A 22,278-nucleotide genomic window follows, 5' to 3' on the forward strand; every position below is an offset into this window, starting at 1 on the left:
CCTGAAATCCAATTACATATCTCAAGGTAAGACAAATCCATAAGAACATGTCTTAGTATTACTTCATTTACATTAGTATGGCACTGAGATGGTGCTCTTCTTTAAGCTGTGGTTTACAGATGCAGCCATTCAAAACAAGCGGGCGATACCGCAATATTTTGCGGTGCGCTTTACTCAGTCTACCACGACTTACCGTAAATTCTCCTTTAGTACCGCAATTAAAATAATAGTATCCGGAATTTCCACAAGGTGGAGCTAATAAAGCTCATCCTCTCATGTTTGAGCTGTCGCCATCAAAGTCTTTACCGAAGATATTACTAATAGTATTAATAATGAATGACCTTGGACAAGCTGTAAACTCAAAGTATTGCCCTGGTCCACATTCTTTTTTTCATCGACCATCTTTGTAAAAGTAACACCACAGCATTTCGCAATCACGCATTTGTTTCCAATCATGCAAAGCACAGTAATTTTTGAAAATCTCCTATTCACCATGCCTTTCACCTGCTCATAAAAGAGATCAGTTTAGGAACATAAACACAGTACTGTATGCAAACTGTACTGTATACAGATGCAGCCATTCAAAACGGGTGGGGTATTTCGCGGCATACCCCGGTCGGTGTGTCGTGGTATCACGCGGTATCACGCGGTTAATCGCGTCATTTGACGTCATGCTGGAAACTATCCGGCGTCACCTTGTAAAACCGCCAGGGGGAGCTTAACCTCTCATGTACAGCATTTGAGCTTTTAATTTTGAACTGTGTATTACAGCATGTTAATCATTAGTCATTAAAATGTTGGTATATTTTATGAAAGCAAGATTGCTCAGTTGGACAGAAGTACACAACCTACCTTTATCAGAAATATTTATGCATCAAAGCCTTTACCGAAGATATTACTAATAGTATTAATAATGAATGACTTTGGACAAGCTGTATACTCAAAGTATAATTTCTTTAGCACATTTGTACAAGCACTTGGAATCTGTCCAAGCCATACTTTGTCAGGCATTTTGTTTTAGTTCAACGGGCATAAAAACTCCCTTGCTTTTAACAGGGCGTTTCATAATTTTTAACTACGAAAATGATTTAAAATGCAACACTTATCATTCAACTAGAGCTCAAAATATCACAAGGATCCTCAAGAGCACAGCAAAGACTATTTTAAAAGATACTTGTATGAGATACATGAGAATCCAGGCTTTTTTATCAACGCTTTCTTTTCCGTATACCAGATTTTATGGAACCACTTCAGAAGGGTGTCAGCCAGTCAGATTCCAGGAATCGGTACTTTAAAGGAAAAATACACACCGGTATTCCATTTCTCCCTAACGATTTTAAGCATCGAAGTATTTAACTAGCATGTGAAATAGCGTGTGAAAAAGTGGTAGTTTTAAGCTTTTCTGCTAATATAATATGGAATCGCGTATCTAAAGAATTTAATAACGATATGATTATATTCGTGTACTGCGACAGGGCTGTGTAGGGCTGTTTCGCCTCCACCTTCATGCGACTTCCCTTGTAGCCTACTGGTCTACGTGCGCGATTACCAACTCACAGGTTGTGTGTTCAAATCCAGCTGGTGCTGGACTCTTCTTTTAACAAACATTTCTTCGAAAAAATAGAATAGCAATATTATGGACAATCAATTGACTTTTATATTTCAAAATATCACAACATGATCGATTCTAAGTCATTTTTGATAACAATGAATAGTCACCTTCTTCCCTTCTGACAACGGTCACTGCTTCTGCTTCCTGCTTCTATTGTGTGTGTGTGTGTAATAGAGTAAATTTTTATAGAGAAATGGAGGCTGGACAGTATGCGTTACAATATAAACATTTATATTGATTTAAATCGTGTTTTGATTTAAATCGTAAACGCGTGTTTAATTATATGTGTTTTTTTAATCATAATCAGGCTAATGCAACATAAATTGATACAGTATCTTTGTCTTCTAAGTATTGTTGTAACAGAAGAAATAAGGTTCTTGATCCCGAGATGAAGTAAAACAGATGAGTTTATTGCATGCAAGGAACAATAAAGCCGAAGTCTTGTTTCCCGCAAGAAACAACAAAACCGAAGTATTGTTCCCCGTACTGTTACAAACTTTTGGGTTATATAGTGTTTTCTTCTCCGTTTCTGACGTCACTCGGTCTGATGGTAAAGAGGGGGGTTCATGGTATTTGGCCAGTTTACGATGTTCTGGACAAATGGTCAGTTTAACATTACACCCAGGGGGGTTCCTAGCTTGCATCTGCAATCCTTATCAGTTAACCCCCCTTTCCTGCCATAAACCCCAGCTTGTGGCTTGAAAGTCTAAACCCCCTACAGAAAGGATTAAATTCAAACCCCCGTCTTCACATCTTTCTTCATTCCCCCCTTATAAAATATGGCATACGTCAGTGTAGCCTATTTTTATACATACAATGTCAGGGCAGATCTTTCCTTTCTTGGCGAACAGGTATGTATTGCCATGACATTGTACGTTCCACAGTTATAGCAAGATGTGATACATGTTTTTGTGCACGTGATGATTACAATTATACATATAAACAATACTATTCCTACAAATAAACACTGTAAAAAGGTTCCACCCCAGGCCCCAAACACAGACTTTACCCAAGACCCAATTCCCTAATTTTCAGTATAATAGTCCTGATATTTCTGTCCCTCATTGTAAATGTGTTGGGCCAGATCTGAGATGTGCTCAGAATTATCAGGGATATATGTGCAGCATTCAGTGCCAATTACTGCACAAGTTCCTCCTTGGGCCGCCAGTACATAATCTAAAGCTAGTCGGTTCTGCATGGCCACTGTTCTGAGGGCTACCATCTCATCATTAACAGCCTTCAGACTAGATGAGATAGAATTTGCTAATTCTTCTTAAGTCGAGGCCATTTGAATTAACTCTCGACTCAGAAAGTTCATGCCGGCTTGTGGAAATATTATACCTAAATAATATTTCCAATCAGCCAATTTTCTTTGTGGTCTGTGGTTAGGTCCGAAGGGGCTGTGGGTTTGAACACGGATATGAGGAACCACATATCCTAAATAACATGAGCCAGACCACTGGGCTGGCAACCATGGGTAGGCTCGTTTTCCACAACTGAAATATGTTCCGTTTGGCGCTCCCCATGCCTCTGAAAATAAGAAGCTTATACCAAATTGTGGGGTGTGCCGATCCCATCCTGGAATTTGGAAGGTAGAGGTGGATATATTTGCAGCGATGGTAAGGTTGCAACGACTCCATCCAACCAAGTGCAGACCATTAGTGTGCTGAAAACATATGTTTCCCTCACGTTCCTTATTTAGAGTCAGGTATGGTGGTGTATGGCTTCTGTTATATTTAGGAGCGTAAGAGCCTGTGAAACTCGTGGGCTCTAAGCCTCGCTCCTGTAGATATTGTAATGTTGTGCAGGTTAAAGTCGTGTTATGGCAACCCCCATAGTTTGTCATATAAAATCTCCTAAATTATCCCTCCAAATGATCATGCCTATGACTTCCTCGAGACGCCAAGGAATGGCCCCCATAGGAAGTCCTTCCTGTACATATTTGGGTAATGCGGCACACACCCAGCAGGCACTTTGGTTGGTTTTCTTAGCTGTCAGATAGGAGACGCCTAAAAAGGAATTAATTCCATGTTCTCCTTTGTGGGAGAGATGATCATTAATCCCTGCGGAACATAGTCCTACAGCAACAATTATCGTTATTGACAGAAATGATTTCATTCTGAGTCTGTAAATGGGGATGAGGCTCGTCGGCAGTGTGACGCGTGGATCCAGCGATCTTTTCCTTCCACTCGAACCGCAGACTCAGTTGTCAACAGGATCTGGTAGGGTCCGTCCCACCTGGGCTGGAGAACCTGTGAAGGAAATTTCCTGATCCACACCCACTCTCCTGGGATGAGGTCGTGCCCTCCTTCAGGTGGTGGTCCCCACGCCTCCAGGACCTGCTCGCGGGCTCCTTGGGTGGCCTCTGTCAGCAACTTGCAATACTGTAACAGAGAATCAGTTAGTATACTCAAGCCTACTCTGTCATGTCCTGGAGAGTCACTCAGTCTCATGGGACGCCCCGTGATCACCTCAAACGGGCTCAGCCCCACTATTCGATTTGTCCCAGCCCGGATGCTGCACAGTACGGCGGGCAATGCATCCACCCAGGGGATCCCTCCCAGGTGGTACTTTGTCAATTTAGCTTTCAAAGTCCGGTTCACCCGTTCCACCATGCCGGAGGACTGCGGGTGATGAGGGCAATGCAGGTCCCATTTGATCCCTAGTAGGTCTGCCACCACCTGACACACTTTTCCAGTAAAATGTGTGCCCTGGTCTGAGTCTATGCGACACGGGAGTCCCCATCGGGGAATTACTTCTGTCACGAGATATTTGGCAGTTGTCTGCGCAGTCTCTCGTTTGACAGGGACAGCCTCCACCCATCTAGAAAACTGGTCCACCATCACTAGGAGATCTGTTTTCCCTTTACAGGGTGGCAGTGAACAATAGTCTATTTGCCAGTGTCTAAAGGGCCCCTCGGGTGCAGGACGTCGAAGATTAGGAGCCCGAACCGGCGGTGCTCCAGAGGCTTTTTGGCACTCGCCACAGCGTTGTACCACATCAGCTGCGAAGGGTTTCACGCCTGTGGTACAACGCCTGTGCCCACCCAGCTCTGAGCAAAGTGTCGAGTCATTTGGCTAACACCTGGGTGCCCTGTGGAGTGTATTTGCTGTGCCAGGTAGGGCATTAGTTGCTTGGGACAGGCGGGTCTGCCTGTACGCTGGCACCTCCAGGTCCCATCCTTCTGCAGCCCCACATTGCGTTCCATCCAGGTCCATTTCTCAATCCTTAGGGCCTGGGCCTGGAGCTCGCTGAGCTGTTCCGTCCGGAGTGCCTGTATGTTCACTGTGCAAACTGAAATAATCTGAAGAGGTTTTTCTATAGCCCACTCCTCCCATTGCCCCAGGGCAGCTTGATGTGCTGTCCAGTCTGCCAGCTTATTGCCCCTGGCCTCGGGAGTGTCCTCTCTGCTGTGGCCCTTACATTTGACTACAGCTACCTGCTTTGGGAGTTGGAGAGCCGCAAGCAGCTCAGACACCAGATCTGCATTCTTTACCGGAGTGCCAGCAGAGGTTAAAAAATCCCTATTACTCCATAACCTTCCAAAGTCATGGCATACTCCAAATGCGTATCGTGAGTCTGTGTATATTATGGTGGTCTTGCCTTTTGCTAATTTACAGGCTTCCACCAAAGCTTTCAGTTCAGCTCACTGTGCTGACGTGGGTACCTCAAATCTTCCCCCACATTGGATATCATGTTCTGTAGTCACAGCCCAACCCGCTTTCCTCTCCCCACTAGAATTTGTGAATTAAGTTCCATCAGTGAAGAGGATGAGGTCTTCATTCCTTAGTGGTTGCTCGGCTATTTTGATGCCCTCATCTTCTCCCATTGCCCAAACATCACAGCTGTGTTCTAACATGTAGGCTTCTGATGGGTCAGGTAACAATGTGGCTGGATTTAGAGCTCCTTCACGTTCAATGGTAATATTTGGAGCCTCTAACAAGACCTGCCACTTGCTCCATCGTATCGCATTAACCTGACTGACCCGATTCAGGGACATGAGGGTGTGTACCGCATGTGGGCATCGAACAATCAGTTGTTGATCTAGTACTATGTTATTGACTGCCTGTACTGCTAGACAGACGGCCCGAACGGCTCGTAGACATGGACCCCAGCCCCTGGCTACCTCGTCCAAGGATCCAGAGTAATACCCTACCGGGCGGTACCTACCCCCATGTTCCTGTGTTAGTACAGCTGTCCAAAATCCATTCTTTTCACTTACGTAGAGGTAGAATGGTTGATCTGTCTGAGGAAACCCCAATGCAGGAGCCTGTAACAGAGCTTGTTTTAAATCATTAAAAGCATGTTCAGCTTCAGGACTCCAAGCAATAGGATCAAGGGACCTCCCTCCCCCCTTTAATAGGTCTGTAAGTGGTTTGGCCCTTTCAGAAAAAGCATCAACCCAATTTCTATTGAAATTGCACAGACCCAGAAATGATCGGAGCTCTCTCACCGTATTGGGACTAGGGTGTGTTCGGATTGCCTAGGCCCGATCTTCTGTCAATTCCCTTTTTCCCTGACTAATCTTTTGTCCCAAGTAAATTACGGTGTCTAGGCATAACTGTGCTTTGCTATAACTAGCCTTGTGTCCTTTTTTAACCAGTTGGTTGAGAATAATTTGGAGGTCCTTCTTGTGGGTTTCCTCGTCAGGAGACGCGATTAAAATATCATCCACATATTGGATAACGACGGAGGACACTTGAGGCAGCTCCCGGAGATGCCTCCGAAGTGCCATGTGATACACGGTGGGGCTGTTATGAAACCCCTGTGGTAACCTGGTCCAAGTATATTGTTCTCCATCTACAACAAAAGCGAACCAATCTTGTAACTCTGGGTGTAGAGGAACAGACCAGAACCCATTAGCCATGTCAATTACTGAAAACACCTGGTGCTCAGGGGTCAGTAGTTGAAAAATAGCAGAGGGGTCTGCTACCAAGGGGGTGAGACGGTTGATGTGTTGATTAGCTTTTGAGTAATCAACTGTGAATCGCCATGCTCCGCTGGCTTTCTTTACGGGCCATATTGGACTGTTGCTTGTACTGTGTGTTTTTCGTACAATGCCTTGAGTCAATAGTTTTTGTATTACTGGTCGAACCCCTTCCTCCGCCTCTTTGTTGATTTTATATGGCTTTGTGTATGGCGGGGATTTCCCAGTAAATGTGGCGGGTTCCATATCCAGAAGCCCGCATTCGTCCTTATCCATAGTCCAAATTGAATGCCCTTTTAGTTCGTCTTTTTGGAGGGACCAGATGTTTACCTCCACCCTCTCCTCATGTATGGTTAATGTAACCCCTTGTAGGTATTTCAGAGCATCCCATCCCAACAGATCTGGGGTAGATCCTACCCACATGACAGCATTAAATGTTACCTCCCCATCTCCTAGTCTAATCTTGAGTTTTTGAGTTTCTCTGAGTGTTATTCGATTACCCCCTACACCAGTGGCCTCCAGCTCCCTCCCTGTGAACATGACACCACACCGTTTGGCTGACTGTTCAGATAAACACGATAATTGAGCCCCAGTGTCCCATAAAAGTGACATTTGAATCCCATTAATCGTGCATTGTAATTTGAGCTCTTTTTCACTCAGTTCCTGAGATAGGCGTAGGGAGGCCACTAGGGGGAGTCCTAGTTTAAAAGCTCCCTGATAGCGCGTTTGTCTGCTTCGCTCAAATCCTGTAATTGTGACAACAGGTTTTTTTGCCCCTCTCGATTTGAGGGATTGAAAGGGGGATCTCGGTATCTTCCAATCCTGCCCTCACTGGCTAATCGCTTTTTGCAATTCTTTTGCCAATGTCCGAAATTTTTACAATAATGGCACCGAGTTGTAATTTCGCCTTTTGGATTTAGTCGGGTGTCAGGGCCAGCTCCACCCTTCAGTATGGGGGGTGTCCACCCTGTTTGTATTGCCCGCACCTTAGCATACATATTTCTCTCGATTTGCCGTGCCATTTTAACTATTTCCTCAAATTGTTTAGTCGTATCTTGCCCTATTTCGGGCTCTTTTAACTGAAGGGCTTTGGCTATATCAGGCTTAAGACCGCCCAAATAAATTTGTTTAATCACAGCAGAGGCGTCGCTATTCACATCATCTTCGTCACTTAGTCCTGAGCATTCCAGCCAGAGTGTGACGAAGCGGTCAGTGAAGTCAGCCACATCCTCGCTTTCTTTTTGCTGACGCGCAGATATCTTTTTCCAATCTGTCTTTGGTGGATAATTTTGTTTAAGCCATCGCCAAACCCATTCCCATCGCCCTCCCCTGCCGTTATCCTCACACAATTGTTTAAGTTCTCCGACACGCTTTTCCCCTGTCCTTCTGAGGATCATAGCGGCAGTCAGGGGGGAGATACCATAAGTATCTTTTAATTCCTGAAGCGCACTCCAGGTTCGCTGCATCCCTAATTTTGTGTGCGGTACTTCTCTAGCCCACCGGTCAATATCCTCCGGTTTTGGATTTGATCGTATTGGGGATTCAGGGAAGGTAGGTGCGAGAACGGACCCCCTCGGCGGGGTGCGAGACGGAGCTAGAGTGGCGCTGTCATCAACGGCGCCAGCCCCTGCTACATCAAGTCCTTTCCCACTTCGAGTGAGAGTACAGACCTACGGGCGCCCTCCCTCTAACAGGGGAGACTCTGATCCGTCTTTATCACACTCATACCAAGTGTTATCCCAATCCGACCCCCCATCTCCATATGGCCACTGTGGGAATTGATCCCAATTATTTTCGTTTCCTGCCTGTTTGTTCCCCTGTGGGAGAGCAGGATATAACTTAGTCGCCGGCTGTAGCACATTAACCAGTGCAGCGTGACCAGGAGTTAATTCCTTCTTTAGTTTCTCATTCTCCTGTACTCCCTCTTTTAGCTTTTTTTCTAGTACCTCTTTTGCCGCAAATAAATTATCTTTCCTCTCATTTAACGCTTTTATTTTTTCTGTGAACTCCTTCTCTTTTTTATCCCATTCTGATTTCTCCTTCATGCTAATCTGCCACCTCAGGTGTCGGCCGATCACCAGGGCTGCAGCTAAATCTTTGTTTTTGTTCCAATGTTCATACGCTTTTTTACAGGCATCTTCGCCCCAAACTCCTTCTGACAGACTCAGCTTCTTCCTATATTTCTCTTCCCTTTCAGTCAATTTACACTTTTCCGATATGTAATCAGATACTTCCACCACTTTCTCAAACACCCAATTAGCACACGTTTGGTTTCTTTAAGATTTACTTTTGTCGTGTGTGAGGTAACAGCTCATTCAGTAGGGGGATGTTTTCACTTGGAAAAACCTGTGCATTACTGCACTCATTCAGCTAAGGGCGTCTGTTACCTCCAGATCTAAATGCCTCTCCGAGACTTTAGAGAGGGCTTACACCGCACTGTTCACAGGTAAGAAACGAGACCTCGAAAACCCCCTTTCTTGATCAGTAATTCACCATCCCCAGAACGCCAGCATCGCTGCTTTTGCCCCGGGGTGGACTTACGCACTGAGCTCAATCAGGGCGATTCTCGGGTCTCAACGTCCTTTAAATCCTGCTACTTAATGCTTTGCTCTTTTATTATGAGGTGTGTTTATGTTAGTGTCGTGCGTGTGTATATGTATTTCACAAACAAGGAAAACACCAAAAACATACATACATATATATATATATCTCTTCTACTCCTGTTTCCTTTAAAACAAAAAAACCACGCCACGCCAATCTGTGCACAATCAAGGCGTAGCTAATCTCAGGACCCCGGGCGCAATTAAGGCCCACACCAATCCTGGATTATACGTGCATTTAATGCACCACTCCAGAACCCCGGGCGCAATTAAGGCCCACACCGATCCCGAGCCACAGAACTCCGGGCGCAATTAAGGCCCACACCGATCCTGAGCCTCAGAACTCCGGGCGCAATTAAGGCCCAAACCAGTTCTGACCTTCAGAACTCCGGGCGCAATTAAGGCCCACACCAGTCCTGAACTTCACGGTAAGGGTCCAAAACCCGTTCAAAAACTCCACGCGCAATTAAGGCATATACCAGCTTCGAACGCCTGTACACAATACCGCGGAACCCCTGCCAGACCAAATTCTGGGCTTACAGCAAACAACCCATTACATACACCGGTGTCTTCCCCGGGCCAGAGGAATTCAGAAACTCACGTTTACTCCGTCATCTCGGGCGATTCTCGCAGGGAGCAGAGATTTCCCAATCGGTCAGAGAGAGTCAGGACTTTTAAATAAAAGAGGAGTCCTTACCTCTTAGTTATGTGCGCGCTGACCATCTCTCCTGCCGATGGGAAGTTCTGCGCCTTCTGGAGCATCCGCCGACTACGCCAAATTTGTTGTAACAGAAGAAATAAGGTTCTTGATCCCGAGATGAAGTAAAACAGATGAGTTTATTGCATGCAAGGAACAATAAAGCCGAAGTCTTGTTTCCCGCAAGAAACAACAAAACCGAAGTATTGTTCCCCGTACTGTTACAAACTTTTGGGTTATATAGTGTTTTCTTCTCCGTTTCTGACGTCACTCGGTCTGATGGTAAAGAGGGGGGTTCATGGTATTTGGCCAGTTTACGATGTTCTGGACAAATGGTCAGTTTAACATTACACCCAGGGGGGTTCCTAGCTTGCATCTGCAATCCTTATCAGTTAACCCCCCTTTCCTGCCATAAACCCCAGCTTGTGACTTGAAAGTCTAAACCCCCTACAGAAAGTTTTAAATTCAAACCCCCGTCTCCACATCTTTCTTCAGTATCTTAATAAAGTGAAGGAGCTGCCCCTTCGCCAAGGCGGCGTGGGGCAGAATGGACAACATAATGCAACTCCTGGAAACGAATGCGGTGCTCAGCTACCAGTACATTCTGCTGGGGCTGGCACCTACCGGACTGGACAGGGGGACGCAGTTCCTGATGTGGCTGCTGCTGTCCCTCACAAAGAAAGGCCTGTGGGACGCGAGGAACAATCTCATCCGGCACAACAACAAGTGGGGAGCGAGGGAGCTGGAAGAGAGGATCCTGGCGGACCTCAGGAGGAGGATGAAGCGCGACGTTGCTAAATGGGGTTTCCCCACGGCAAAGGAGCGCTGGAAAGGCCTATGGACCCTGTACAGGGATTAATGGTTTACAGCAAGCGGTAGGGTTTGGAGGGACTCTCATAATAGCGCAAATACGCCCACCCTTGCAAGGATTGATAACGGACAATCACCGCCGTTCCGCCGATGTTTTAATTTTGTGGAGTGTTATCGTGTGAGATGTTTCCTTTTGAGATGTGTTTTTTTTCGGAATAAAGTATATTTTATAAGAAAAAAAAAAGATTGTACCATAAAGATTTCCATGGAGAGGACTATGGTTTCCTGCAGGACTATGCCGGTAGGAGGACCAGGTTCCACAACTTCAAGGGGCTGTGTCGAGGCGATCCACAGTACTGTCAGGACCAGCCGTGGCAGTTTTAGGATTCCCATTCTGGAACATAGATGAGGCACATGGTACAGTTCCACTATAATTTTGAATATATTTTCCTAGCAGGACCTACAGTACAGTACCTAACTGCCTGCAGCTACAAAGGGGCACCCCCCTCTTTGATCGGGTTTGGACGTTTAACCCTATTCTGTGTTCTCCGGCGCCATTTGAGGTGGGCGATACAACCGGAGGTGGTTGCGATGCACCCACTTGTAGACCAGAGATTGCCTTCCCTTCTCAATCTGAATTCGATAAGCTACCGGTGATACCTTATCGACAATCTCGTGGGGTCCTGTCCAACTGGGTAAGTACTTCCGGGCCACCCCTGTGGGTTTGGCAAATTGGAAGTACAGGACCTTGTCTCCTACTTGGAGTTCCTGGTTAACTGCCTTTCAGTCATAGTATGCTTTCCTACCCTCTGCACTCCTTCCCAGATTGTTCTGGGCAAAAGCAAAGGTTGCCTGCAGATGTGCTCGCAGGTCTGACACATACTGATGGGCCGTAGCAGCCCCCGTCGTGCTCAGGTCCTCCACCCCATAAAGACAGTGTAGGGGAAGAGTCATCTTCCGACTTGTCATCATCTCAAAAGGTGGGACCCCCGTAGAGCAATGGGGCGTAGCTCGGATGGCCATCAGAACCAGGGGCAGCTTAATGTCTCAGTCCCTACTGCTGTTGGAGACAAACTTTTTGAGCATACTAACCACCGTTCGGTTTGCCCTTTCTGCCTGGCCCGAGGATTGAGGGTGGTAGGAGATATGCAACTGGGTCTTGACCCCAAGCATATTCCACAGGGTTGCCATTACTGTAGCTGTGAAATGGGTTCCCCGATCCGAGACCACGGTCAGGGGGAATCCCCATCGACTGAACACATGGTTCACCAACAGCACTGCAGTTGTCTCTGCCGTGTCGTTGGGTGCTGGGAGGCACTCAATCCATTTTGTGAATGCACACGTAACAGTGAGGAAATATTTGTTCCCTCTGGATGACCTCACCAGCGGCCCCACCCAATCCATTTGAAGATTGGACCAGGTGAATGTCATGCCCTTTTTCTGGAGTGGTGCACGGTGCAAGGGCCGTGATGGTTGGAACTGGCTACACGTCAGACACCCCTTTACATACGCGGCGATGTCTTGGCCCATGTGAGTCCAGAATGCCACCTGCTGGATAGTGTCGTATGTAGCCTTGATTCCCCGGTGACCCCCACAGGGTTCGTCATGAGCATGTTGGATCATGACCCCCCGATGACAGTGGGGAACTACCCACTTTGGGACACCTTGTGCAACTGGTACACAAACCAACAACCCCTTTATAATTTTTAGGTTGTCTTTCACCTCTGCCAGCTCCTTCAGCTCCAGAGACTGGCTCAGCACCTGCTCCGAAAGAGGTTGACGCACTGGGTCAGCGATATGCTGATACATTTGCCCAATTGCTGGGTCCTGTTTCTGCATTTCCGCAAGATCGGTGTTAAAACCCTGTGACCCAAGCACTACAGATTGAGGGTCAGCTCCGACATCCTGTCTAGCCCTGCTTCGGGTGACCGCCTTGACCTCAGCCACGAATTCTGGGGGTAGCCATTCCTGCTGGAACTGCCAGGGTTCACCCTCTAAGGCGCCAGATTTGGCCAACCGGTCGGCCTCATCATTCCCGTCTTTGTCGGGTCCCTTCACCTGGGAGTGTCCCTTCACCTTCCTCCAGTAAACCATCATTCCAGCCTCGGTCGTGAGCTTGTCACTGGCCAGGAACAACTCTTTGTTCTTTACTTCCTTGCCCCGGGCATTTTTCATGCCGTTACCCTTCCAATACGGAACGTGAGACACGAAGCTATGTCGGGCGTAGTTCGAGTCACTACAGATGACAAACTGTTTAAGGCCATGTGTCAGGGCCTGCTGGAGGGTGATCAGCACCCCAGCTACTTCCGCATACTGACTAGTCTTTGGTCCTAGCTTATAGCGGGTCGGCCCACAGGGAGTATTGTCTTGCCAGACTACTCCTACCCCTGCTAGCACCTGCTGTTCGTGGCGAAAAGAGCAACCGTCAACATAGGCCATGGGTAAGCCCTGGCCCACGTTCTCATCGTAGTACCGATGATTGTTCGGTAGCTCAGCAGCGGGAATTGTTTCTGGAGCTTCCATGTCAGTGTCACAGCCGTGACACACTTGGCCCAAAGCCAGGCCCTGTCCCAGGTACATTTTCTTGCTCTGTGCATAACGTACCTCTATCTCATAGCCTTGTAGGGCCATCATTCATGCCACAATCCTGCTATTTGACACCCTGCCCGCTTTCAGTCTCTGGCTATGCAGGAATGTCACAGGTTGGTGGCAGGTTTCGATGATGATCTTTTGTCCCCCAACATAACTACGGAAGTGTTCTACCGACCAGACCGTAGACAACAGGGCCTTCTCGCAGTCCAAGAACTTTTGCTCCACTGGGCTCAGGGCTCGACTGGCATATGCCACCACCCTTCGCTCTTGGTTATATTCCTGACTCAGAGCAGCCCCAAGGCAGTGCTCTGAGAACCCTGCTTCAAGGTAGAAGACCTTATTTTTGTCAGGGTAGGCCAAGCTCGGCGCACTACCGAGTCTGCGCTTCAGCTCCATCACAGCCTGTTCTGGGGAAGGCCCCCACTCAAAGGGCACGTCTTTCTGCAACAGCTTGTGGAGGGGCCTTGCTATTTCAGCGTAATCCTCAATGAACTGCTGGGAATAATTACATACTCCCAGAAAGCTGCGCAGTTCAGACAGGTTAGTGGGCGACTTCATATTCTGGATAGCTTGGACTCTGCTGGACTGTGGCTGTATGCCTTGGGCTCCAACCAACAGTCCCACGTACTCCACTTGGGTCCTACACCACTGTCCCTTAGCCAGGGACAGTTTGGCCCCTGCACAGGAGAGCTGGGTCAACACATGCCTGATCTCGGCCATGTGTTCTTCCCAGGTCTGACTCCTCATCAGAATATCGTCCACATAGACCAGGTTGCCCCTGGCGGCTGCATCACTCATGGCTTGGTGCAGAAATATGTTGAACTCCGCTGGGGAGTTGGAATACCCAAAGGGGCATCGATTCCAGGTGAACTGCCTGTTTCCAAAGGAAAAGGCCAGTTTGTACTGGTCTGTTGGTTCTACCTTAAGGGTCCAGAACCCATTGGCCACATCCACTGTGGTGAAATATTTCGCTGTTGTCACCTTGGCTAACTCCTGATCTAGGTAGATCATTGGCCATCGTGACAAAGGAACCTGTTTATTCAGCTGCCGGTAGTCAATGGTCAGACGCCATTTACCATTGGGTTTCAGCACCGGCCACAGTGGGGAGTTATAAGTGGAGTTACACTCCCTTATGATCTGACGCTCTAGTAGAGCATCCAACGTCTGCTTTATGGACTCGTATGCCGTGAGGGGAATGCGATACTGCCTGACATAGGTTGGGCGGGCGCCAGGGGCCGTTGGAATGCGCACTGTGTTCAAATCCGTCACCCCGCAGTCATAGGCGTCCCGTGCAAACACTTCCCGGAAATCCTGGAAATTCTGACGCAGCTGCTGACGCTGGCTTTCCGTTTCCAGGGCATCTGCCTTGCCAACCTGTTCCTGTACCTGCTCTAGGAACCCCGCTTTTGACGGCATGGCGGTATCCCGGGTCGTACTCTCGGCTGAGTGGTCCATCGGAACACCTGCGTGTACTGTGTACACAACCATCTCATCCTTATCGCTAAGGTCCACCCTGCACACCTCCTGGTTGCAGAATCCCTCTATTGGCATAATTGCAATCATCCGCCGGGGGTAGGTGTAGTACACCTGCTCGGTTCCCCCCTCCCTGGCCAAGGGACCAGGGAGCTGCCCCAGTACTGGGATGGCCAGTTCGAAATCATAGAAACCATTGTCAATTACCAGTCCCATGTCAGTGCGAGCAGGGATTTTGACATCTTGTTTTGCTATGTTCTGCACCAACAGGCAGGTGGCTCGGCCATTCCGTTCCAGTCTGGGGGTACAACAGACTGCTAGGTTCAGTCTGATAAACTGAGCTGATGGTTGGAAGAAAACCATCTCAGCGTCCATTCTCTGTCCCTTCTTTAGGACAAGGCGTACTGGAAACCCTGCTGTTGACACAGGAACGATCAGGTCCGATTCGTTTACTACCTGGCAGGCCTGAGGAATCGTCTGACCTGACCGAATGTTCTCGGGGTCACCGCTTAGAGAGTGGGCATCTGGGTCCACCCGTGTCCACAGCACACTGTTTACTGTGTCCAGCTGGGCGCCCAGTCGAACCAATAGGTACTTCCAATAGGAAGTAGTGAGCAAACTTCCTTTTTCCGATGGAGATGGAAGCTACACAGCTTCCTTTGCTCCAAATGGACCTATGAGATGGGGGTGCCCACCACAGAACCTGTGACTGCGTCACCAGGGTCACCTGACAGCTTCGCGACAGGTCCTCGAACAGCCCTTCACTGATTATGGACTTCTCAGAGCTGAGGCTAAGAATTACATCATCAACCTGCACTTCTGCCACCTGGACCCCCTCCCACCACCATGGGGTGGTAGTCCTGGACCCCCTGAGGTACCAGGGTGCACAGAAAGGACTCCCATTCATTACCGGACAGGGAGATCCACTCTTCTTCAGGGATGAAAAGGGGGTGTGCTTTACCTGGCGGGTCAAGCAGCTGCTTGGAGCACTGCTCCTGTAGTTGGGAGACCGTGGGAGTGCTGGCCTGGGCAGGACTTCCCTGTAGTTTTTGCCTTTCCTCTCATAAGACTTATGAGACTGTCAAAAATTGCTTTCGCCGATTGTATTGCAAACCGGCGGAAGCGGGGTATTGGGAAAAGTTTTCAACTAGCAATAATCGCGCCTCGGCTAAACCTCACAGGCTACGATACTGCCACTGCGCAAAGCTGACGGTTGCCAGGCAACCGCGGGGATCCTATGGAAATCGTTATCGATCGTCTCATGGCATGTCGTTGCGGTAACGCTTCATATTTGTCGTCTTCTTCTTCTAGCTTGAGGTTTTGAAGAATTTCATGACAGACAAGGGCTCCGTTGGGAACAAAGGGCGTTGTGAGAAAACCGTTGCTTATTTTCAGCAGCAGAAATACAACCCTTTAAATACAAGATGACAGAACAATGACGAAGGGCGTGCCGGGAGGAACTCATGCACTACAGAGGAAAGGGGGCGGGCACGTACAGTTCACATTCAAGCCACAAGTACTCTTCTCGGATGTTACACAAACAAATCCTAACGTCTTGAAAGCATTGCAGCATGTTTGTGTCCCACTTCCCGTGGCTGCAGGACGACTGACACGAACGGACAAACACAATCTGTGGCGTTTAGCGTGACATAGTCTTGCAGGCATCGTGCTGTCTCACTGCAATACTATACCGCTGGAGGAAACAGTCCATCTGGCCATGAAACTCATTTGAACGTCTAGCTACAGCAACTAACAATATCATGATTTATTCAGGATGTGTGGAATCAGCACGTCCCGGAGACAGCTTCCGAAATCGTGAGCATTCTCTGGTGGTGTCCTGCAGGGCGCCTGTGGGCGTGCGTTGGTGGTATAGTGGTGAGCATAGCTGCCTTCCAAGCAGTTGACCCGGGTTCGATTCCCGGCCAACGCAGTGCCGATTGGTTCCAAATGCTGTCATGAGCCTTGGATTGTGACTAGCAAAGCGAAGCCTTTTGAAAGAGCAAAACGGAATTGAAGGAGAATCTTACAGGGGATTCTGAGCGGTGTCTGCATACACGCAGTCCGATACGGGTGCTGAAAGCTTGAGCTACTCTCAATGTCATGCTGCCTTTCCCCGGAGTAAATCTGTTACATTGAAAGAATGCTTCTGGCAGGTTCAAAAAGGGACCCTTGTTAATAGGAGAAATCAATGATTTCGAATGAATTCTGTATGCGTTAAAAGACAGCTATACACAGAAAACATGCCGGACACTGCTCATGATGTCTCAGTGCGTTTTTCCAAGCCATCTGACAAAGCCCGCCCACTGAAAACTGCAGCACATCGTGTAAAGACGTTCAACTTTGTAACTACTGCACGCACAGGAAGCAGAATAAATTCCTCTTTTCAAACTGTCAAAGGTTTGCTTTGCGAACGCTGCAGGACATCGCACAATCTCTTTTGAACGGGGACAAACCATTTCTTATGGGGCGCAGTAAGTACAGACGTTTAAAAAGCTCCACTCATGCCGACGATGCAGCATGAAGAAGCGCAACCTAACGTTTGACAGACAAAAGCCGGGCGCCGCTACGAGCAATATGAAATCAAACTGACAGCACACGGCGTTTCGCGCTGACTCAAAAGTGATCTCGACAGACGCTGTTCTCTGCATAACGCTGAAAGAGCTAAAGAGCGTTTCTGTTGAGACGTAACAAGCTCGTTTCTTTCTACCATGATGTCACCATGACCAAATCTGTCTTTAAACACCTTGCTCAGTCTCTGACGAGACTGTCAAAAATTGCTTTCGCCGATTGTATTGCAAACCGGCGGAAGCGGGGTATTGGGAAAAGTTTTCAACTAGCAATAATCGCGCCTCGGCTAAACCTCACAGGCTACGATACTGCCACTGCGCAAAGCTGACGGTTGCCAGGCAACCGCGGGGATCCTATGGAAATCGTTATCGATCGTCTCATGGCATGTCGTTGCGGTAACGCTTCATATTTGTCGTCTTCTTCTTCTAGCTTGAGGTTTTGAAGAATTTCATGACAGACAAGGGCTCCGTTGGGAACAAAGGGCGTTGTGAGAAAACCGTTGCTTATTTTCAGCAGCAGAAATACAAGCCTTTAAATACAAGATGACAGAACAATGACGAAGGGCGTGCCGGGAGGAACTCATGCACTACAGAGGAAAGGGGGCGGGCACGTACAGTTCACATTCAAGCCACAAGTACTCTTCTCGGATGTTACACAAACAAATCCTAACGTCTTGAAAGCATTGCAGCATGTTTGTGTCCCACTTCCCGTGGCTGCAGGACGACTGACACGAACGGACAAACACAATCTGTGGCGTTTAGCGTGACATAGTCTTGCAGGCATCGTGCTGTCTCACTGCAATACTATACCGCTGGAGGAAACAGTCCATCTGGCCATGAAACTCATTTGAACGTCTAGCTACAGCAACTAACAATATCATGATTTATTCAGGATGTGTGGAATCAGCACGTCCCGGAGACAGCTTCCGAAATCGTGAGCATTCTCTGGTGGTGTCCTGCAGGGCGCCTGTGGGCGTGCGTTGGTGGTATAGTGGTGAGCATAGCTGCCTTCCAAGCAGTTGACCCGGGTTCGATTCCCGGCCAACGCAGTGCCGATTGGTTCCAAATGCTATCATGAGCCTTGGATTGTGACTAGCAAAGCGAAGCCTTTTGAAAGAGCAAAACGGAATTGAAGGAGAATCTTACAGGGGATTCTGAGCGGTGTCTGCATACATGCAGTCCGATACGGGTGCTGAAAGCTTGAGCTACTCTCAATGTCATGCTGCCTTTCCCCGGAGTAAATCTGTTACATTGAAAGAATGCTTCTGGCAGGTTCAAAAAGGGACCCTTGTTAATAGGAGAAATCAATGATTTCGAATGAATTCTGTATGCGTTAAAAGACAGCTATACACAGAAAACATGCCGGACACTGCTCATGATGTCTCAGTGCGTTTTTCCAAGCCATCTGACAAAGCCCGCCCACTGAAAACTGCAGCACATCGTGTAAAGACGTTCAACTTTGTAACTACTGCACGCACAGGAAGCAGAATAAATTCCTCTTTTCAAACTGTCAAAGGTTTGCTTTGCGAACGCTGCAGGACATCGCACAATCTCTTTTGAACGGGGACAAACCATTTCTTATGGGGCGCAGTAAGTACAGACGTTTAAAAAGCTCCACTCATGCCGACGATGCAGCATGAAGAAGCGCAACCTAACGTTTGACAGACAAAAGCCGGGCGCCGCTACGAGCAATATGAAATCAAACTGACAGCACACGGCGTTTCGCGCTGACTCAAAAGTGATCTCGACAGACGCTGTTCTCTGCATAACGCTGAAAGAGCTAAAGAGCGTTTCTTTCTACCATGATGTCACCATGACCAAATCTGTCTTTAAACACCTTGCTCAGTCTCTGACGAGACTGTCAAAAATTGCTTTCGCCGATTGTATTGCAAACCGGCGGAAGCGGGGTATTGGGAAAAGTTTTCAACTAGCAATAATCGCGCCTCGGCTAAACCTCACAGGCTACGATACTGCCACTGCGCAAAGCTGACGGTTGCCAGGCAACCGCGGGGATCCTATGGAAATCGTTATCGATCGTCTCATGGCATGTCGTTGCGGTAACGCTTCATATTTGTCGTCTTCTTCTTCTAGCTTGAGGTTTTGAAGAATTTCATGACAGACAAGGGCTCCGTTGGGAACAAAGGGCGTTGTGAGAAAACCGTTGCTTATTTTCAGCAGCAGAAATACAAGCCTTTAAATACAAGATGACAGAACAATGACGAAGGGCGTGCCGGGAGGAACTCATGCACTACAGAGGAAAGGGGGCGGGCACGTACAGTTCACATTCAAGCCACAAGTACTCTTCTCGGATGTTACACAAACAAATCCTAACGTCTTGAAAGCATTGCAGCATGTTTGTGTCCCACTTCCCGTGGCTGCAGGACGACTGACACGAACGGACAAACACAATCTGTGGCGTTTAGCGTGACATAGTCTTGCAGGCATCGTGCTGTCTCACTGCAATACTATACCGCTGGAGGAAACAGTCCATCTGGCCATGAAACTCATTTGAACGTCTAGCTACAGCAACTAACAATATCATGATTTATTCAGGATGTGTGGAATCAGCACGTCCCGGAGACAGCTTCCGAAATCGTGAGCATTCTCTGGTGGTGTCCTGCAGGGCGCCTGTGGGCGTGCGTTGGTGGTATAGTGGTGAGCATAGCTGCCTTCCAAGCAGTTGACCAGGGATCGATTCCCGGCCAACGCAGTGCCGATTGGTTCCAAATGCTGTCATGAGCCTTGGATTGTGACTAGCAAAGCGAAGCCTTTTGAAAGAGCAAAACGGAATTGAAGGAGAATCTTACAGGGGATTCTGAGCGGTGTCTGCATACACGCAGTCCGATACGGGTGCTGAAAGCTTGAGCTACTCTCAATGTCATGCTGCCTTTCCCCGGAGTAAATCTGTTACATTGAAAGAATGCTTCTGGCAGGTTCAAAAAGGGACCCTTGTTAATAGGAGAAATCAATGATTTCGAATGAATTCTGTATGCGTTAAAAGACAGCTATACACAGAAAACATGCCGGACACTGCTCATGATGTCTCAGTGCGTTTTTCCAAGCCATCTGACAAAGCCCGCCCACTGAAAACTGCAGCACATCGTGTAAAGACGTTCAACTTTGTAACTACTGCACGCACAGGAAGCAGAATAAATTCCTCTTTTCAAACTGTCAAAGGTTTGCTTTGCGAACGCTGCAGGACATCGCACAATCTCTTTTGAACGGGGACAAACCATTTCTTATGGTGCGCAGTAAGTACAGACGTTTAAAAAGCTCCACTCATGCCGACGATGCAGCATGAAGAAGCGCAACCTAACGTTTGACAGACAAAAGCCGGGCGCCGCTACGAGCAATATGAAATCAAACTGACAGCACACGGCGTTTCGCGCTGACTCAAAAGTGATCTCGACAGACGCTGTTCTCTGCATAACGCTGAAAGAGCTAAAGAGCGTTTCTGTTGACACGTAACAAGCTCGTTTCTTTCTACCATGATGTCACCATGACCAAATCTGTCTTTAAACACCTTGCTCAGTCTCTGACGAGACTGTCAAAAATTGCTTTCGCCGATTGTATTGCAAACCGGCGGAAGCGGGGTATTGGGAAAAGTTTTCAACTAGCAATAATCGCGCCTCGGCTAAACCTCACAGGCTACGATACTGCCACTGCGCAAAGCTGACGGTTGCCAGGCAACCGCGGGGATCCTATGGAAATCGTTATCGATCGTCTCATGGCATGTCGTTGCGGTAACGCTTCATATTTGTCGTCTTCTTCTTCTAGCTTGAGGTTTTGAAGAATTTCATGACAGACAAGGGCTCCGTTGGGAACAAAGGGCGTTGTGAGAAAACCGTTGCTTATTTTCAGCAGCAGAAATACAACCCTTTAAATACAAGATGACAGAACAATGACGAAGGGCGTGCCGGGAGGAACTCATGCACTACAGAGGAAAGGGGGCGGGCACGTACAGTTCACATTCAAGCCACAAGTACTCTTCTCGGATGTTACACAAACAAATCCTAACGTCTTGAAAGCATTGCAGCATGTTTGTGTCCCACTTCCCGTGGCTGCAGGACGACTGACACGAACGGACAAACACAATCTGTGGCGTTTAGCGTGACATAGTCTTGCAGGCATCTTGCTGTCTCACTGCAATACTATACCGCTGGAGGAAACAGCCCGGGTTCGATGAGCCTTGGAATGTGACTAGGAAAGTGAAACCTTTTGAAAGAGGTAAAACACTGCTCAAAGGAACTGAGGGAGAATCTTACAGGGGATTCTGAGCGGTGTCTAAATAAATAAATTCTTCAGCGTCCGCGGATGGCATTTTGCAGCTGGAAACAGATGTCGACGCTTTTTGAACAGAGCACCAAAAAAGCGTCTTTTTTGAAGGTACAGGTATTGAGCATTGGTGGTTCAGTGGAAGAATTCTTGCCTGCCAAGTAAGAGGCTCGGGTTCGATTCCTGACCAATGCAGTGGCTTTTGCATGCTCACCACTATACCACCAACACACGCCCACAGGATCCCAGCAGGACACCACCAGAGAATGCTCACGATTTCGGAAGCTGTCTCCGGGACGTGCTGATTCCACACATCCTGAATAAATCATGATATTGCTGTAGCTAGACGTTCAAATGAGTTTCATGGCCAGATGGACTGTTTCCTCCAGCGGTATAGTATTGCAGTGAGACAGCACGATGCCTGCAAGACTATGTCACGCTAAACGCCACAGATTGTGTTTGTCCAAATTTGAACTTTCACAAAAGCATGCTAGCAGACAAATGCGCCTCAGAGGACTTAAGGCTGGCTTCAAGTTGGAATGATAAAGTCTCCCCGTCCGGTTAGGAAAAGGGAACTTTGTTAGACAGAAAGAAGGAAGTAACAATAACGGAGAATTGTGTGCAAGGATTTTAGAAGCTGCGCAGCCCTGCAGTTTCAATAGCCCTTTTATTCGTGTTAGATGCTGGAATTGCCTTTTTTTGACGCTCTTACGAATGCGATGTCA

General features: G+C 47.9%; 6 non-coding genes and 1 pseudogene across 6 annotated transcripts; 3 read left to right on the forward strand and 4 right to left on the reverse strand.

The window, feature by feature from the left end:
* Positions 1 to 15,770: 15,770 nt before the first annotated feature.
* On the reverse strand, positions 15,771 to 15,919 carry LOC138233668 (U4 spliceosomal RNA; annotated as a pseudogene).
* A 650-nt stretch (positions 15,920 to 16,569) lies between these two features.
* trnag-ucc (transfer RNA glycine (anticodon UCC)) lies at positions 16,570 to 16,641 on the forward strand. Its single transcript has one exon. It is a non-coding gene; the product is annotated as a tRNA-Gly (tRNA).
* An 822-nt stretch (positions 16,642 to 17,463) lies between these two features.
* LOC138233779 (U4 spliceosomal RNA) lies at positions 17,464 to 17,605 on the reverse strand. The gene has a single exon (XR_011187701.1). It is a non-coding gene; the product is annotated as a U4 spliceosomal RNA (small nuclear RNA).
* A 650-nt stretch (positions 17,606 to 18,255) lies between these two features.
* trnag-ucc (transfer RNA glycine (anticodon UCC)) lies at positions 18,256 to 18,327 on the forward strand. Its single transcript has one exon. It is a non-coding gene; the product is annotated as a tRNA-Gly (tRNA).
* Positions 18,328 to 19,124: 797 nt separating this feature from the next.
* LOC138233653 (U4 spliceosomal RNA) lies at positions 19,125 to 19,266 on the reverse strand. The gene has a single exon (XR_011187583.1). It is a non-coding gene; the product is annotated as a U4 spliceosomal RNA (small nuclear RNA).
* Positions 19,267 to 19,916: 650 nt separating this feature from the next.
* trnag-ucc (transfer RNA glycine (anticodon UCC)) lies at positions 19,917 to 19,988 on the forward strand. The gene has a single exon. It is a non-coding gene; the product is annotated as a tRNA-Gly (tRNA).
* Positions 19,989 to 20,810: 822 nt separating this feature from the next.
* Positions 20,811 to 20,952, reverse strand: LOC138233654 (U4 spliceosomal RNA). The gene has a single exon (XR_011187584.1). It is a non-coding gene; the product is annotated as a U4 spliceosomal RNA (small nuclear RNA).
* Between the last annotated feature and the right edge of the window lie 1,326 nt (positions 20,953 to 22,278).

This window comes from Lepisosteus oculatus, unplaced genomic scaffold, assembly GCF_040954835.1.
Source record: "Lepisosteus oculatus isolate fLepOcu1 unplaced genomic scaffold, fLepOcu1.hap2 HAP2_SCAFFOLD_70, whole genome shotgun sequence".
NCBI classification, from domain to species: domain Eukaryota; kingdom Metazoa; phylum Chordata; class Actinopteri; order Semionotiformes; family Lepisosteidae; genus Lepisosteus; species Lepisosteus oculatus.